This window comes from Acipenser ruthenus, chromosome 1, assembly GCF_902713425.1.
Source record: "Acipenser ruthenus chromosome 1, fAciRut3.2 maternal haplotype, whole genome shotgun sequence".
In the NCBI taxonomy this organism is placed as follows: domain Eukaryota; kingdom Metazoa; phylum Chordata; class Actinopteri; order Acipenseriformes; family Acipenseridae; genus Acipenser; species Acipenser ruthenus.
In genome coordinates, this window is record NC_081189.1 from 67,281,655 (window position 1) to 67,299,469 (window position 17,815).

The following is a 17,815-nucleotide window of genomic DNA, read 5'->3' on the forward strand; positions in this document are numbered from 1 at the left end:
TGCTCTTCACCCACATGTCCCCTCTCCAAATGTGGGTTTCCTAGTTTAACGGCTGCCCACTCTGGTGAGCACCGTCGGCCTGCCTCTCGTGGTACCTAGGTTTCCGTCCAAGACAGTCTCTCTTCCAGTGGCCTGGCATGAAACACTTTAAGCATAGGTCCTCCTGCCTACAATGAGACAGTGTAGAATGATCCGAGGCTCCACAGACTTTACAAGTTTTCATAGGGAAAGAGTGTGTACGGTTATACTGGCGCTGTGGAATCACTGCCGCTTGTGTCTTTTGCTCAAGTACACGATCTAGCAAACTTATTAAAGTCTGCATACAGTTACCATCTGTCTGAGAAGGAGTAGCAGGCACCTGTACAGATTGAGAAGTTGCTGTAGAAAAGCCAGCTGCTTCCAAATCTTTATATGTGGCTGTTTGCGCATGAACAGCAGCGTGTTTTATGGCTACAGGTTTTGGAGGTTTGGCTGTGGGTTGTGCCCTCTTTTCCCTCTGATTCTCGTCCAGCCGCTCTTGAACCTCACCAGCAGTCCACTTCTCAGCTGATTTGAATTTGAACACCCCTGCAAGAGATGGATCTGGACAGTGCTTGACAAACATCATCGCAACCTCACGACTGGGATCTTCAATGTTGCGGCCCTGCCTCCGCAGGCACTCTTCTGCAATGTCTACTGCCTTGTTCAGACGAATCCAGTAATCCATCACACTCTCTTCTGATGTTGGCAAAGTGTTATAAAAGTCTGCTAAGGGCATGCATGAGTAAGTCAGTTCACTAAAATGTTGCTTTAAGATGTCAAAGAGCAATTTGGGGTTCTGGGTGGGGTTCAAAGAAGGATTGCTGCACAATTTAATCTTTACAATGTCTCTAGCTTTTCCCATCAGCCTAGCTAGTACTTCTTGTGACTGTTCCTGTACAGGAAACCTCCTTTTCCTCAGGTACAGATCCATGAGCTCCTGCCATTCGTGAACAGAGTACTTATCAGAACCATCCCCCCTAAAGAATGGGGGTTCCTTGACATCAGACTGCATTACCAACTTAACACCAGCTAGATTTAACTCAGCAGGTTGTTGATTTTTCCCTGTGCCTTGTGAAACTGTGCTACCATCATCTCTGGTTCTCATATCGTTTTGTAACTGGGCAGTGATGGAATGGCTAATTTGCTGAGCTAATTGCGTGATAAGGTCACCTAAATCTGGGCAAGTAGTATTTTGACTCACTGTTGGGGGATCATCTTGCATACGGGTGGAACAAAATGGAGGTGTACCTAACCTACCTAAACCTTTTTGTGGAGTTTGATCAAAATCCCTGAAAAACCTCCCCCTCCCAAAACCAAAATGACATTCAGATTCTTCGTCATTTAATTGAGCATTCTTCTCTCTGTCTATAATATGGGCCATTTCAAACAGATCTGTTACAATCGAACAATTGCAAAAATAATAATATAAATAATAATAATAATAAATAATAATAATAATAGAAAAAAATAACACAATTTACAATAATAAAACAAATATTTAGACTTAATACACTATAATAAAATAATGTCCCTCACTGACACAACTTCAAATTTTCACATGGAATACCTGACCATCTCTAACTCTGACCAGAAGTAGGATGCAGCAACCTTCGGCGACCGAACTGGTGTCGATCCACTGCTGATGAATCCGAGTCACGGCACCAATGTAGCCGGGGCGCTCCTCATTTCACAATTCTGTCCTGCGCTGGCTACCACTCGTGTATTTCTCTGCGTTGTGTTGTTGTGTGCAAAAGATTTCCCTGCCTGTCAGGCCAGCTATGGTGTGTTGTTCAGTGAAGGACACTAAGGCAGTGCAATGCTGATAATAAGTTCTTTAATCTTGTTCAGAACTGCAAAATATAATTAAAACAGAACAGAAAAACATCAGCTTCCACGTGTTTCTGGTCCTCTATTCCCTCCTCTCAGCCAAAAGAAAAGCAGACTGAAACTTTACACAAAACACATTTTTTTCCTATGTTACAGCTTAAACCTATACTGTATATATTTCAAGATACGATCTACCGTTTCTCCTACATTTTTCAGATCGTCAGTAATCAAAAATACACAAAATAGTTACCATAACAATGTGGGACAAAACATACGCGTAATATGACTCATGAATCAGCCATTCTAATGAGTATTACTGCGATAATAAAATTAAAATACAATAACTAGCAGTTTAAACTAGCTTTCGCTTCTATTCATAACAACGGAGTTCAACATACCTGCAAAATATAATTAAAACAGAACAGAAAAACATCAGCTTCCACGTGTTTCTGGTCCTCTATTCCCTATTAGAAAAAGGAATACAGTGAACAATGTGTATCACACGTGGAAGGCTGTATCATTATCTGGCAAGCAAAAGCCACGTTGTTCAAAATAAATTAAATAACAACTTTATCAAAGGTTTAGTAGAATAAAACAACTGCTGTAGTGTTTTCCGAGTAGTACTATATATGTCACGCCATATTCTATTGATAATTAGACAGTCTTAATAATTTTAATTAAGTATTTTATTACCAGCACGAAGCTGTGCTTATCTCCTCTCAGCTAAAAGAAAAGCAGACTGAAGGAAGCCGAGTGATGACGTTATCATAAGGCGCCAAGAAGTACCAAAACGGCAATAAAAAATGCAGGCTGTTGAATCTCCCATCACAATAGATATACGAAACGCTATACAACTAACCAGGGATCAGAATTTTGGTGTAAATACACAAACGCCTTTCCGTTCCTGTTACATTCACCCCTCCTGAATTACACCAAAATCCTGTTCCCGAGCTCAACAATGAAAAACAAAAGTACAAGTATTTACCCTGGACACAGACTAGGCACAAGTTTACAAAAAGACCTTGTCTTTACTTCAGCTTAAAGCTACCTGCTTAACAGGTTCAAAGGAGCTGGAGGTTGATCAGGCCTCAAGTCCTTCTAGAATAATGTGGTGCCAGATACACCACATAACACTTGGCCTCCCCTTGCTTTGTCCCCAAAACTCACAGTAAAAAAAGGAAATTCAGAAAAAGAAATGGTTTAACAAAACCCAACTGAATTTTTCACGGCGCAGGACCTGAAATAGCCATTAACCTTTTCATTTACCCTTCAAATAACCTGAGTAATGACTGTGATGATTTGCTGACTGAACTGGCAATACCCTCCGTAAGGGGCCTTTGAACCATGTTCACAGATTTCACTACTCTACCTGCTCGTGTTCTAACTGGACCAGTGACCATTTCTGGTTCCTGTCTAGGTACATTTGTTCTGGAACTGGCAGGTTCATCTGAGGGAACTGTTTCAGAGACAACTGATAAACTGTCATGGGCAATTGAGGTTCCTGTGTCAAGGATAAACTGTCGGGGACTGTCGGGTCTATCTAGCACACTTGAACCAGCAGTACTTTGAGCAGATGAAGAGGTTAAGTCACTTTCCAATTCCTGGGATCTTTGGTCCTTTGCACCTCCTGATCCATGTAGTATCCAAGAGCTTGTGCGATGTTCTGGAGCTTCGCTTTCCAGGGTGCTGATGAGATCCACAGACTGAGGTTCACATACTGAATCGATGCCTCTTTCAGTGTTTGTTCCAGAAGATGGATCTTCTCTGGGTAATTCAAGTGGCAGAAAGTTGACCTCTAGGAGCAGATTTCTGTGCGCTACCTTAGTGTTCCCAGAGTCATCTGTAATTTTGTAAATATGAGTCTGCAGATTTCTATCAGTCACAGTATACAGTACAGGTTCCCACTTGTCTGCTAGCTTCCTTCTACCTCTTTCTCCCTTGTTTGCTAGAAGTACCCTATCCCCCTTACTGAGAAAGGTTCCTCTGGTTCTCTTATTATACTCTCGCGCCTGTCGCTGTTGTTCTTTGGAGGCATGCTGCTGAGCAATGTTCACTGCATTTTGGAGGTCTGTGATCAGTGACTCCACATAACTACTGTAATCAGTTACAATTGGGTCATTCAGGAATTGTCTGAACATAACATCAACTGGCAGTCTTGGAACGCGACCAAACATGAGATAAAATGGAGCATAACCTGTTGTCTCATGTACAGTTGAGTTGTAAGCGAATGTCAGAGTTTGTATCTGTTGTGGCCACTGGTGTTTGGCTCTCAATGGCAGTGTTCGGAGCATATTTCCCAAGGTCCGGTTGAACCCCTCCGTTCCTCCATTCCCCATTGGATGGTAGGCAGTAGTATGTGACTTGGCAACCCCTGACAGTCTGAGCAGCTCTGCTATCAGCTCACTTTCAAAGTTTGCTCCCTGATCAGAGTGTATTCTCTGAGGGAACCCATACACACAGAACACATTATCCCACAACTTTCTAGCAACTTGCTTTGCAGTTTGATTTCTGCAAGGGAATGCGTGGGCTAACTTTGTAAAATAATCAGTCACAACCAGAACATCCACAGATCGCTGCTTTCCGTCCTCAGCCGACCAAAAGTCGATGCACACTAACTCCATGGGAACAGAGGTCTTGATGCTCTCTAGTGGAGCTTGTGCTGCAGGTTCCGGTGTTTTTCCCAGAACACATCTTTGACAACATCTAACATAGTTCTTTACATCACTCTCCATGCCTGGCCAGAAGAACCTCTGTCTTGCAAGGTGTAGGGTCCTGGCCTGTCCTTGGTGTCCTGCCAAATCATGAATCCCAGACATTGCCTTCTCCCTCAAACTCACAGGTAGTACGTATTGGAACTTCTTCCGCCTACTCAAGGGATCCTTCGTCACTCTGTACAGAACTCCATCTTGGACTTTTAGTTTGTCCCACTGTTTAAACAGCATCAAGACCTTCGGGTCTTCACCATGCCTTTCTCGTCTGGAGGGTCTTCTCTGCCGATTCACAAATGGCATCACCTTTGAAATGACAGGGTCTAGTTGCTGGCAGCTCTGAAGTTCTTGCAGTGAAAGGACAGGTAAGACATCCTGTCCTGAGGGTAACAGCTGTTGAACGTGCTGGGCCAAATCTATTGCCCTGAATTGTGTAGCTTTCTCCCATTCAGTATGGGCTTCGCAGATAGCTTTGACTGCAGTTTGGCTGTATGAGCATGAGAAGTGAACTGGAGAGACCTCTTTCTGGTTAGGGGCCTGCATGCTCGCCTGATAAGACTGACACTTCCATCGGAATGCATCTTGCACAGCTTCTCCCTCCACCCCTTCAGCTTCGTCTATTAAACTGCGATACGGTTCTTGGAGTAGTCTTTGACTGACTGGTCTGGTAAATGGAACTCTGCTTAGTGCATCAGCTACAGTGTTCTTTCTTCCTGGGATGTGCTTCAGATCAAAGTTATAAGGAGCAAGCTTGGCCACCCAGCGCTGCTCACATGCATCGAGCCTTGGCTTTGTCATGATATATGTGAGTGGGTTGTTGTCCGTCCACACAGTAAAGTTATGACCATTCAACCAGTGGCTAAACTTTTCACACACACTCCATTTTAAAGCCAAAAACTCTAGCCTGTGGGCAGGATACCTTCGCTGTGCTCCACTCAGTGTCTTGCTTGCGAATGCTATAGGTCGTGCTCTGTCTTCCCCAGTCGCTATTTGGGAGAGTACAGCACCAAATCCATCCAAGGAAGCATCTACTGAAAGAATGAATGGTTTCGCAAAATCTGGGTGGGCCAGAACCACACAATTTAACAGCTTTTCTTTGAGACAGAGAAAGGCACTGTCACAATCTGGCATCCAGTCGGAAGCTGTGAGTTTTCTAAATGCACCTGGACCCCTCTTGTTACCAGCAGTTTTTCTACTCCTCTTTTGTCCTGCAGTGAGGGCAAACAGAGGCTTGGCAATTGAGGAGCAATCCGGGATAAAATGCTGGTAATAAAATACCATACCAAGAAAAGACTTTACTCTTCGTACAGAAGGAGTACAGCCATCTTCCTCCATCAAATCCTGCTTCGTCATGCTAGAAATTACTTCCACCTTCGCCGGATCCACTGACACTCCACTACAGTCAATGATGTGACCCAAAAACTTCACTGTGTCACGCATCAAGTGGCACTTCTTTGGAGTGAGTTTGAGGTTATTCTCCCTTAATCTCTGAAAGACCACTCTCAACCTACTCAATGACTCCTCTTCTGTGGGGCCGAATACAAGTAGGTCATCTAAGTAGCACAGAAGGCTGGTGAAGTTCAGGTCTCCAAAAATACTTAGCATCATTCGCATGAATGAAGCTGGGCTGTTACACAAGCCTTGGGGCATTCTGTTATACTCGTGCAAGCCCAATGGAGTGGTGAAGGCGGTGTATTTTTTATCCTCCTCACACATGGGGATGTTGTAAAATCCTGATGTGAGATCCATCGTGCTAAAGAAAGTGTTGCCTCCTAAGGCTGCCAAACAATCAGACTGATGTGGGAGTGGGTGGGCGTCCTTTAATGTCCGTGCATTCAACCACCTGAAATCTGTACAGATGCGAAGGCCTCCATCTTTCTTCCACACCATAACCAGGGGCGAAGCAAACTCACTGACAGACTTTCTAATTATTCCCTTCTCTTCCATCTCTGTGAGGACTTGTCTTAGCTTCTGGTAGTGTGCTGGGGGAACCCTTCTGTAGGGGAGACGGAATGGACGGTCATCAGTAAGACGGATGCGGTGCACAAACCCCTTAGCTTCTCCACAATCCAAAGGATGTTTAGAAAAAATGTCCTGGTATTCTGCTAATAACTGTACTAACTTCTCCTTGGATGAGCTAGCGACTTTACAAGCATCAATGTCAATACCGCCCAAGCCTAATCTTAAAAGTCTTTGCTTGAGATCAGCATCAGTGGCGCTACTGCCTGGAGAATGTCTCACAGAGGTGTCTTCATCTCCCCGACACATGCCTTGGAAGACATTCAAGTCCTCTGCAGCGAGACAGGGTGAGACGTCTGCCAGTTTGCAGTTTCTTTTCAGGATGATGGGCTTATCTAAGGGATTGGTGACCTTCACGGGAATCCACCGATCCCCCCACATAGGTGTGATCACTCTCCCTACGAGGATGTTACGTGGCACGGACTTGGATGTAGTGGGTTCTACTACTACTGTACTCCCCGGGGAAGTGGAAACACTGTTGGGCAATTTCCCCCAAACTAAATGTTCGTGTTTGGGAAGGAGAGTAACAGCTTGAGTTAGTTTAACAGTCCCAATTTTACTTGGCATCTCACTACCTCTCCACCGGGTCAGACTGGCCATCACGTCGAGAAACTGTTCGAGATCAGGGGACTGCAAACCTTCACTGGATATTAGCCTCCAGTAGTCGTCACTTCCCTTCATTCGATGCATTATGTATTTGATGACGTTCGAACCCAAGATGAGCTCATCTCGCTGGCCTGGCACTACTAGGGTAGGAACAACACAGTTAACACCATACAGTTGCAGCTGCAATTCATACATGCCTTTAGGATGTGCCTGTTTCCCACCACAACCAATTAAAACTATCTGTTCTGTTGATTGTTTCTTCTTTGGGAGAATACCCGCTACCAGCAGTTTCTGTTCTGATGCTTCACTGAGGGTGCAAGCCATAGAACCTGAGTCAAGCATGCCCTTAAGTTCAATTTGACCATTGACAATGACTGGTGCATAAAATAACTCACTAAATGGCTGCACTTTCTGCGAGCTCTGAACTATAACTTGGCACCCCTCCGGCGCTACTATGCATGAATTTGCATACAAGAGCTCTAAATCTTGTTCTTCATTGATGAGGGTTTGTTGCTCTTCACCCACATGTCCCCTCTCCAAATGTGGGTTTCCTAGTTTAACGGCTGCCCACTCTGGTGAGCACCGTCGGCCTGCCTCTCGTGGTACCTAGGTTTCCGTCCAAGACAGTCTCTCTTCCAGTGGCCTGGCATGAAACACTTTAAGCATAGGTCCTCCTGCCTACAATGAGACAGTGTAGAATGATCCGAGGCTCCACAGACTTTACAAGTTTTCATAGGGAAAGAGTGTGTATGGTTATACTGGCGCTGTGGAATCACTGCCGCTTGTGTCTTTTGCTCAAGTACACGATCTAGCAAACTTATTAAAGTCTGCATACAGTTACCATCTGTCTGAGAAGGAGTAGCAGGCACCTGTACAGATTGAGAAGTTGCTGTAGAAAAGCCAGCTGCTTCCAAATCTTTATATGTGGCTGTTTGCGCATGAACAGCAGCGTGTTTTACGGCTACAGGTTTTGGAGGTTTGGCTGTGGGTTGTGCCCTCTTTTCCCTCTGATTCTCGTCCAGCCGCTCTTGAACCTCACCAGCAGTCCACTTCTCAGCTGATTTGAATTTGAACACCCCTGCAAGAGATGGATCTGGACAGTGCTTGACAAACATCATCGCAACCTCACGACTGGGATCTTCAATGTTGCGGCCCTGCCTCCGCAGGCACTCTTCTGCAACGTCTACTGCCTTGTTCAGACGAATCCAGTAATCCATCACACTCTCTTCTGATGTTGGCAAAGTGTTATAAAAGTCTGCTAAGGGCATGCATGAGTAAGTCAGTTCACTAAAATGTTGCTTTAAGATGTCAAAGAGCAATTTGGGGTTCTGGGTGGGGTTCAAAGAAGGATTGCTGCACAATTTAATCTTTACAATGTCTCTAGCTTTTCCCATCAGCCTAGCTAGTACTTCTTGTGACTGTTCCTGTACAGGAAACCTCCTTTTCCTCAGGCACAGATCCATGAGCTCCTGCCATTCGTGAACAGAGTACTTATCAGAACCATCCCCCCTAAAGAATGGGGGTTCCTTGACATCAGACTGCATTACCAACTTAACACCAGCTAGATTTAACTCAGCAGGTTGTTGATTTTTCCCTGTGCCTTGTGAAACTGTGCTACCATCATCTCTGGTTCTCATATCGTTTTGTAACTGGGCAGTGATGGAATGGCTAATTTGCTGAGCTAATTGCGTGATAAGGTCACCTAAATCTGGGCAAGTAGTATTTTGACTCACTGTTGGGGGATCATCTTGCATACGGGTGGAACAAAATGGAGGTGTACCTAACCTACCTAAACCTTTTTGTGGAGTTTGATCAAAATCCCTGAAAAACCTCCCCCTCCCAAAACCAAAATGACATTCAGATTCTTCGTCATTTAATTGAGCATTCTTCTCTCTGTCTATAATATGGGCCATTTCAAACAGATCTGTTACAATCGAACAATTGCAAAAATAATAATATAAATAATAATAATAATAAATAATAATAATAATAGAAAAAAATAACACAATTTACACTAATAAAACAAATATTTAGACTTAATACACTATAATAAAATAATGTCCCTCACTGACACAACTTCAAATTTTCACATGGAATACCTGACCATCTCTAACTCTGACCAGAAGTAGGATGCAGCAACCTTCGGCGACCGAACTGGTGTCGATCCACTGCTGATGAATCCGAGTCACGGCACCAATGTAGCCGGGGCGCTCCTCATTTCACAATTCTGTCCTGCGCTGGCTACCACTCGTGTATTTCTCTGCGTTGTGTTGTTGTGTGCAAAAGATTTCCCTGCCTGTCAGGCCAGCTATGGTGTGTTGTTCAGTGAAGGACACTAAGGCAGTGCAATGCTGATAATAAGTTCTTTAATCTTGTTCAGAACTGCAAAATATAATTAAAACAGAACAGAAAAACATCAGCTTCCACGTGTTTCTGGTCCTCTATTCCCTCCTCTCAGCCAAAAGAAAAGCAGACTGAAACTTTACACAAAACACATTTTTTTCCTATGTTACAGCTTAAACCTATACTGTATATATTTCAAGATACGATCTACCGTTTCTTCTACATTTTTCAGATCGTCAGTAATCAAAAATACACAAAATAGTTACCATAACAATGTGGGACAAAACATACGCATAATATGACTCATGAATCAGCCATTCTAACGAGTATTACTGCGATAATAAAATTAAAATACAATAACTAGCAGTTTAAACTAGCTTTCGCTTCTATTCATAACAACGGAGTTCAACATACCTGCAAAATATAATTAAAACAGAACAGAAAAACATCAGCTTCCACGTGTTTCTGGTCCTCTATTCCCTATTAGAAAAAGGAATACAGTGAACAATGTGTATCACACGTGGAAGGCTGTATCATTATCTGGCAAGCAAACGCCACGTTGTTCAAAATAAATTAAATAACAACTTTATCAAAGGTTTAGAAGAATAAAACAACTGCTGTAGTGTTTTCCGAGTAGTACTATATATGTCACGCCATATTCTATTGATAATTAGACAGTCTTAATAATTTTAATTAAGTATTTTATTACCAGCACGAAGCTGTGCTTACCTCCTCTCAGCTAAAAGAAAAGCAGACTGAAGGAAGCCGAGTGATGACGTGATCATAAGGCGCCAAGAAGAACCAAAACGGCAATAAAAAATGCAGGCTGTTGAATCTCCCATCACAATAGATATACGAAACGCTATACAACTAACCAGGGATCAGAATTTTGGTGTAAATACACAAACGCCTTTCCGTTCCTGTTACATTAGGACAAAACTCTTTTATCACAATTGATTCCCTTTCAATTCGAAGACGACCACCACCAATGACATTATGTATGGGATATGCCTTCCCATTCGGTAGGTATCGCTGAGCTCTCTATACCAGAGCTGCCGATAGGCTCCTTCCTGGGATGATGCACTCGGTCCCGCCGACAGAGGGAATAAAACTGTCAGTACTGTACGGTAAGACCTCTGTGTTGAGCTGAGCGTATTGATAGACGAGAGCGCCTCGAGTCGAATGGAGTCGATTGTATTTCTCTTGCATTCTTGCTGAAAGCTGGCTCGTGCGCTTTCCTGGAATCAACGACTTTGAAAAGACCAAGCCTTTTGCCTTTCTGTTTTTCAGCGGCCTCCTCGCTTCTGTGGTAGGCTGCTCTTTGTTATCTGTCTGTCATGTGTGTGTGGCTGCCTGTGCAGTCACCTGCAAGTGGTTGTCTATTTCTTTCTGAGAGTACACAGAGTTCTACAGCGCTAGTGCACGAACACAAGGTGCTGCATGGTACTCAGTGCACACAGCGCTCAGTAAGCACGGTGCACATGGTGCACACGGTGCACATGGTGCACACGGTGCTTATCCACTGCCAAAGAACTAGCGCAAGAGCACATGGTGCTGTACTGTACTCAGTGCATGTAGTGCCACGATACTCGGTGCGCACAGAGCTCAGTACGCACACTGCACGCGGTGCACAGTGCTTGGTGCCACTGCTACACTAATGCACGGGCATATACGGTGCTGCACGGTACGCAGTGCATGAGGTGCCCAAGGTGCATGGTGCGCACAGTGTTCGGAACCCCCTGCTACAGCGCTAGTGGCGAGCACACCGCGTTCGCACTTTTAATCAGTGCTTGACCACATTGCAAGTGGTGTTCAGTGCACAGCCCATGCACAACACAAGGCCCATGTCAGGCAAGTCGGGGTTCCACCCCTGCACGGCCTGCAATACGAATATCCCGCAAGAGGATAAACATACCCTCTGTGCGCAATGTTTGGGTGTCCAACATGCCACCTTGGCCCTCGAGAGGGACGTGGCCTGCAGCAACTGTGAGGCTTATCATCCCCAGGTGAAGGAAGCTAGGTTGGAGAGAGCCAAGAAAGGGAACTCTGTGTCCTCTTTGGCCACACCGTTGGTGGCTCTTGGAGCCCCAGAGCCCCTCCTCCATGACCTGTCCCAGGATCCCCGATGCACAGGCCTCCCGTAGTCGTTCCCCATCTCCGCAGGCGACAAGGGTGAAGCGTTCCAGGCAGGCGAGGGACATTATGGACCTCAAAGCCCAGTTGGCCCAGGTCCTGGAGCTTTTGCCCAAACAGGCGCCTGCGGCCACAATTGCCATACCCCCTCTCCCCCAGGGGAGTTCAGGGTGGATGGGAAGAGGCGTCCCAGCTAGTGCAAGAGGACACTCTTTCCATAGCGGCCTCTGGGGAGGGGGCCTCCTTCTCCTCTGACATGCAGGTAGGCGAAACCCCTGCTGAGGAAGAACCTGGCTTCAAGGTAGCCTCGGAAGCCAGTGCTCCCCCGTTGTCTAGCTCGGTTTTGGCACTTATGGGACGCGCTGCAGCCTTCCTGCAGGTCCCCTGGATGCCAGCAGCAGAACCATGCCGGTCCGTGTTCCAGACGCAGGTGATGGCTCCTCACCCTTAAAAGTTCCCGGTCTTCCCAGATTTCATGGAGGAGGTACGCTCCTCCTGGGATCGTCCGGCCTCAGGTCCTAGCGTGCTAAAGCAGGCTGCACCGCTTGCCTCTCTAGAAGGCGCGGAAAAGCTTGGCCTAGCGAGGTTCCCCCCGGTAGACTCCACCATCGCAGCCCTGGTAAGGCCCCTGTCAGTGGGTGGGTTGGCTAGAGACCCGACGTGCCCGAACCCTCAATACAGGGTGACGGAAACGCATCTCAAGCGGGCTTATGCAGCAGAAGTGCAGGCAACTCGCCTGTCAAACACCGCAAGTGTGCTCACGGCTTATTTGGACTGGGTATTGCGCGAGACCCTGCTCCCTGAGCCGGTGGCCACGGAGCTACATCTCCTGTCCAGCAAGCTGCTACAGATCTCCGGTCTCCAACAGCAAGCTCTTGGCTGGAGCCTGGCTAGCTTGATTGTGGCTCGTAGACAGCTGTGGATGCAGATAAGGCTGCACTGCTAGATGCACCTATATCCCCACGACATACCTTTGGGCCAGCCATGGAGGAGATCTTACAGAGATCCCACTGGGAACGTGAGTCGTCCCGGCAGGTGGCTGCGTTGCTCCCTCCCCGCGCTTCCGTGTGGGGCAGGTAGAACCGCTGGCGAGCTCCTCAAATGCGGACTGTCACCAGAACAGTTCCAGTACCCACAGCTCCGCTGGGTGACCTGAGGCATCGCCTAAAAGGCACACCAGCCGCAAACAACTGGGCCCACCTGGCAGGCAGAGAGAATGCATGTCATGGCCAGCCCACATACCAGCATCACAGGAGGCGTTTCCAGGGCCAGCGCCCTAAACAGCCAACCCAAACTGCCCCGCCTCAGCCTCAGCAGCCCGAGCAGGGCCCCTAAAGGCTGGCGGCCTCAGACCCTCCTTTTCGGCAAAACAGCTACAGTACTAGCGGTCTTGCACCCCAGGCGCCTGGGTGCTCGCCACCATGCAAAACGGTTACGCGCTTCAGTTCCGCTTGGGACCTCCTCCCTTTCGAGGTATCATGAAAACTTTGGGACAGACCCTCTCCAGGCCTCGGTACCAACTCTGCTATTTTCCCCAAGGTGATCACAGCCGTTCACATTAATCAGTCTGTGGAACTAGAGACTTTCCATCCACCTCCGGTTGCTTCATATATATTTATATATAAATTGCATGCACCTCCGGTTGCTGCATGCAATTTATATATATATATATATATATATATATATATATATATATATATATATATATATATATATATATATATATATATATATATATATATATATTTGAATGCCCCGGTAGCTAAATGCTTAGTTACGGCTCTGAACAAAACCAAAACCCATGGCCAGTATACAATATTTTTCTGTATGCATTCTTTTCTGTTGAGCACTACTGACACTGTTGAAACGGTGAGTCTTTCGTCGCCTGCTGATACATTAGTCCAATCAATGCGTCTGAACCTGGTGTGTAATCCCAAGGTAACTGCTCACTGTTAACACGTTTTATATATATATAATTGCATGCCCCGATAGCTACGATATGGAGTCTTTCCATCCAGCTCCGGAGGTGCATGCAATTTATATATATATATATATATATATATATATATATATATATATATATATATATATTGTGAAAGTATCAACCTCACTCGGGTTCGTTGCCCCTTTAAGAACTTGACCCAGGAACACAGGAATGGATTTTTCAAGCGCTGACGCGCTATTTTTTTTAATAAACACAAAAATAACACAAACAAAATACACAAAAGCAAAACAAACACCTAGCTCCTCTTGGAGCACTAACTCAACTTTCTGTAACACCCTGACTAACGCGGGACAGCTATGCTGTTTACCCGCCCTTCTCAAAACACACCGGTTTCAAACCGCACTTACTTTTTTTCTTTCTCTCTTCCTTTGGCTACCTGGAGACAGCGCACCTCTCTGCCTCCTTCCACTCAGCAGCCCCGAACAGACTGCCTGCTCTTCTTTTAAACCCCGCACCTGGGCCTAATTTCCAATAACGCCCAGGTGCGGATGATAATTAAATAATAAAACAATTAACAAATCAATGAAACACAAATTAAACAAAAAGGTGCATTTCTCGCAGGGAGGTTTTAACCCCCTCCCTGCTGTCTCTCACAACCCGCTATCTTACACATCCTCCCCCTTGTCTTTACAAGACACAGGCCACGAGACGGCCACCTCCTCCCCTAAAACACAACCACCCACCCTCAAGTCCATAAATGTCCCTTCTTGCCCTCTTCCACGGGCAGGCTTGAGGGTGGATCGGTCCACGTCCCGGCTCAGCCAGGTAGGGACCTCGCACCGGCGACAAGGGGACCCAACGGCTCAACAGGGGCGACCGGAGCGTAGACCGCGGCACTGGAGGATGCAGCAGTGGGCAGAGATCTTCCCCTGGGAACCGGCGCAGTGACGTCCGATCACCCAGGGGAAGCGAAGCAGCGAACAGGGGGAGCAAAAGCGACGTCTGGCAGCAGCCCAGCGACGTCTGGGTGCTCGGGAAGAGCGGAGTAGGGAACCAGGGGAAAAGCTGTGGCCAGTGCTGCACACTCCTGGGCTCAAGGTCCAGTGCAGGAAGGTCCGGGCAGACCGGCCGGGTGTCCTGGAGCAAAGGGTGAGGGACTGGACGCAGCGGTGCCGGACTGGACCGTAGGGGCGGTGGTCGGGGCTGTGGTGGAGGTAAACTTTTCACCTCCCCCCTGGGCTCCGGAAGCGGCGGCTCCTCCCCTCTGGGCTCTGGAAGCGGCGGCTCCTCCCCTCTGGGCTCTGGAAGCGGCGGCTCCTCCCCTCTGGGCTCCGGAAGCGGCGGCTCCTCCCCTCTGGGCTCCGGAAGCGGCGGCTCCTCCCCTCTGGGCTCCGGAAGCGGCGGCTCCTCCCCTCTGGGCTCCGGAAGCGGCGGCTCCTCCCCTCTGGGCTCTGGCAGCGGCGGCTCCTCCCCCTCTGGCTCGGGAGACTGCGGCTCCTCCCCTCTGGGCTCTGGCAGCGGCGGCTCCTCCCCCTCTGGCTCGGGAGGCTGCGGAGCTCCGCTAGCCTGCTCCCATTCTTGGAGCAGCAGCTCCAATTCTGTTGGCTCCCTTTTCTTCAATGGAGCCAACCCCATCTCTTTCTCCCATCTCTCCAGCTGCTCTATTTGCGCAGCAGTATTGCGGTTGATTCGCTCAATTAATTGTTCAATGGTCTCCATTTCCCGGGTCGTAGGGGCGCCCACACTCTCTGACACCATATGTGAAGGACTCAACCTCACTCGGGTTCGTTGCCCCTTTAAGAACTTGACCCAGGAACACAGGAATGGATTTTTCAAGCGCTGACGCGCTATTTTTTTTAATAAACACAAAAATAACACAAACAAAATACACAAAAGCAAAACAAACACCTAGCTCCTCTTGGAGCACTAACTCAACTTTCTGTAACACCCTGACTAACGCGGGACAGCTATGCTGTTTACCCGCCCTTCTCAAAACACACCGGTTTCAAACCGCACTTACTTTTTTTCTTTCTCTCTTCCTTTGGCTACCTGGAGACAGCGCACCTCTCTGCCTCCTTCCACTCAGCAGCCCCGAACAGACTGCCTGCTCTTCTTTTAAACCCCGCACCTGGGCCTAATTTCCAATAACGCCCAGGTGCGGATGATAATTAAATAATAAAACAATTAACAAATCAATGAAACACAAATTAAACAAAAAGGTGCATTTCTCGCAGGGAGGTTTTAACCCCCTCCCTGCTGTCTCTCACAACCCGCTATCTTACAATATATATATATATTGTAAAAGACTTCACCTTCTCAGGTTCGTTGCCCCTTTAAGAATTGACCCAGACACAGTAATAGCGTTCAGCGCTTCCGCGCACTTTTAATAAAACAAACAAAAACACAAAACAAACACCTAGCTCTTATACGAGCACTAACTAAACATACAGGAACGCCCTTCCTAACACGGGACGGATACCCCGTTTACCCTTTAGCAACCAAAACACACGCTTTACAAAGCTAAACACAGCACATTACTTACATTGGGACTGCTAGGACACAGAGTACTCCTTTCCATGTCCTTCTCCTCAGCAGCCCTGAGCAGACTGACTGCTCTCCTTTTAAACTGCCCAATAACGCTCAGGTGCGGACAATCATTAACAACAAGTGCATTCGCACATCTTTTCTCTCTCTTGCAGGGAGGTTTTAACCCCCTCCCTGCTGTCTCACTCCACCTGCTTCCTCACACATCCCCCCCCTTGTCTTTTCAAGACACAGGCCACGAGACGGCCACCTCCTCCCCTAAAACACAACCACCCAGCCTCAAGTCCAGCAATGTCCATTGCCGCCCTCTTCCACGGGCGGGCTTGAGGATGGGTCGGTCCTTTCGGCGCTGCCAGGAAGGGACCGCAAACCAGGGACACGGGACCCCACCGGGCTAACAGGGCCGACCGAAGCGTAGGCCGGGGCACTGGAGGATGCCGCAGTGGACACAGGTCTTCCCCTGGGGACTGGTGCAGTGATGCCCGACCACCCAGGGGGAGCGAAGCAGCGAACAGGGGGAGCGACAGCGACGTCTGGCAGTAGCCCAGCGACGTCTGGGTGCTCGGGGAGAGCGGAGCAGGTAACCAGGGGCAGAGCTGTGGCCAGTGCTGCAGACCCCTGGGCTCCAGGTCCAGCACAGGGAGGTCCAGGAAGACCGGCAGGGTGTCCCGGAGCAAGGGGTGAGGGACTGGACGCAGCGGCGCCGAACTGGACTGTAGGGGTGGTGGTCGGGGCTGTGGTGGAGGTATGCTTTCCACCTCCTCCCCGGGCTCCGGCTCCTCCCCTCTGGGCTCCGGAAACGGCGGCTCCTCCTCTCTGGGCTCCGGCAGCGGCAGCTCCTCCAGTCTGGGCTCCGGGGCTTGAGTCAGTGGGGCACACCCTGCCTGCTCCCACCTTTGGAGCAGCAGGTCCAGCTCCATAGGCTCCGGATCCGGTAGCCCCAACTCCTGTCTCCACTTCGTTGTCTGTTCTACCTGAACAGCTGTGTTTCTTTTGATCTCCTCGATCAATTCCTTAAAATCAATTTTTCTTTTACTGGGTCGTACGGGCACCCACACTTCTGGTACCATATGTAAAAGACTTCACCTTCTCGGGTTCGTTGCCCCTTTAAGAATTGACCCAGACACAGAAATAGCGTTCAGCGCTTCCGCGCACTTTTAATAAAACAAACAAAAACACAAAACAAACACCTAGCTCTTATACGAGCACTAACTAAACATACAGGAACGCCCTTCCTAACACGGGACGGATACCCCGTTTACCCTTTAGCAACCAAAACACACGCTTTACAAAGCTAAACACAGCACATTACTTACATTGGGACTGCTAGGACACAGAGTACTCCTTTCCATGTCCTTCTCCTCAGCAGCCCTGAGCAGACTGACTGCTCTCCTTTTAAACTGCCCAATAACGCTCAGGTGCGGACAATCATTAACAACAAGTGCATTTGCACATCTTTTCTCTCTCTTGCAGGGAGGTTTTAACCCCCTCCCTGCTGTCTCACTCCACCTGCTTCCTCACAATATATATATATATATATATATATATATATATATATATATATATATATATATATATATATATATATATATATATATATATATATATATTGCATGCCCCGGTAGCTAAATGCTTCGTTACGGCTCCGGGCAAAACCAAAACCCATGGC

The 17,815-nt window shown here is 47.5% G+C and overlaps 1 long non-coding RNA gene and 1 pseudogene across 1 annotated transcript; one reads left to right on the forward strand and one right to left on the reverse strand.

The window, feature by feature from the left end:
- LOC117420460 (TBC1 domain family member 2A-like) overlaps window positions 1-17,815 on the forward strand; it is a 77,746-nt pseudogene that overhangs the window by 22,603 nt on the left and 37,328 nt on the right.
- Window positions 1,839-10,258, reverse strand: LOC131737660 (uncharacterized). The gene is made up of 2 exons (XR_009329297.1): window positions 9,281-10,258; window positions 1,839-2,312 (listed from the first exon to the last, which is right to left on the reverse strand). It is a non-coding gene; the product is annotated as an uncharacterized LOC131737660 (long non-coding RNA).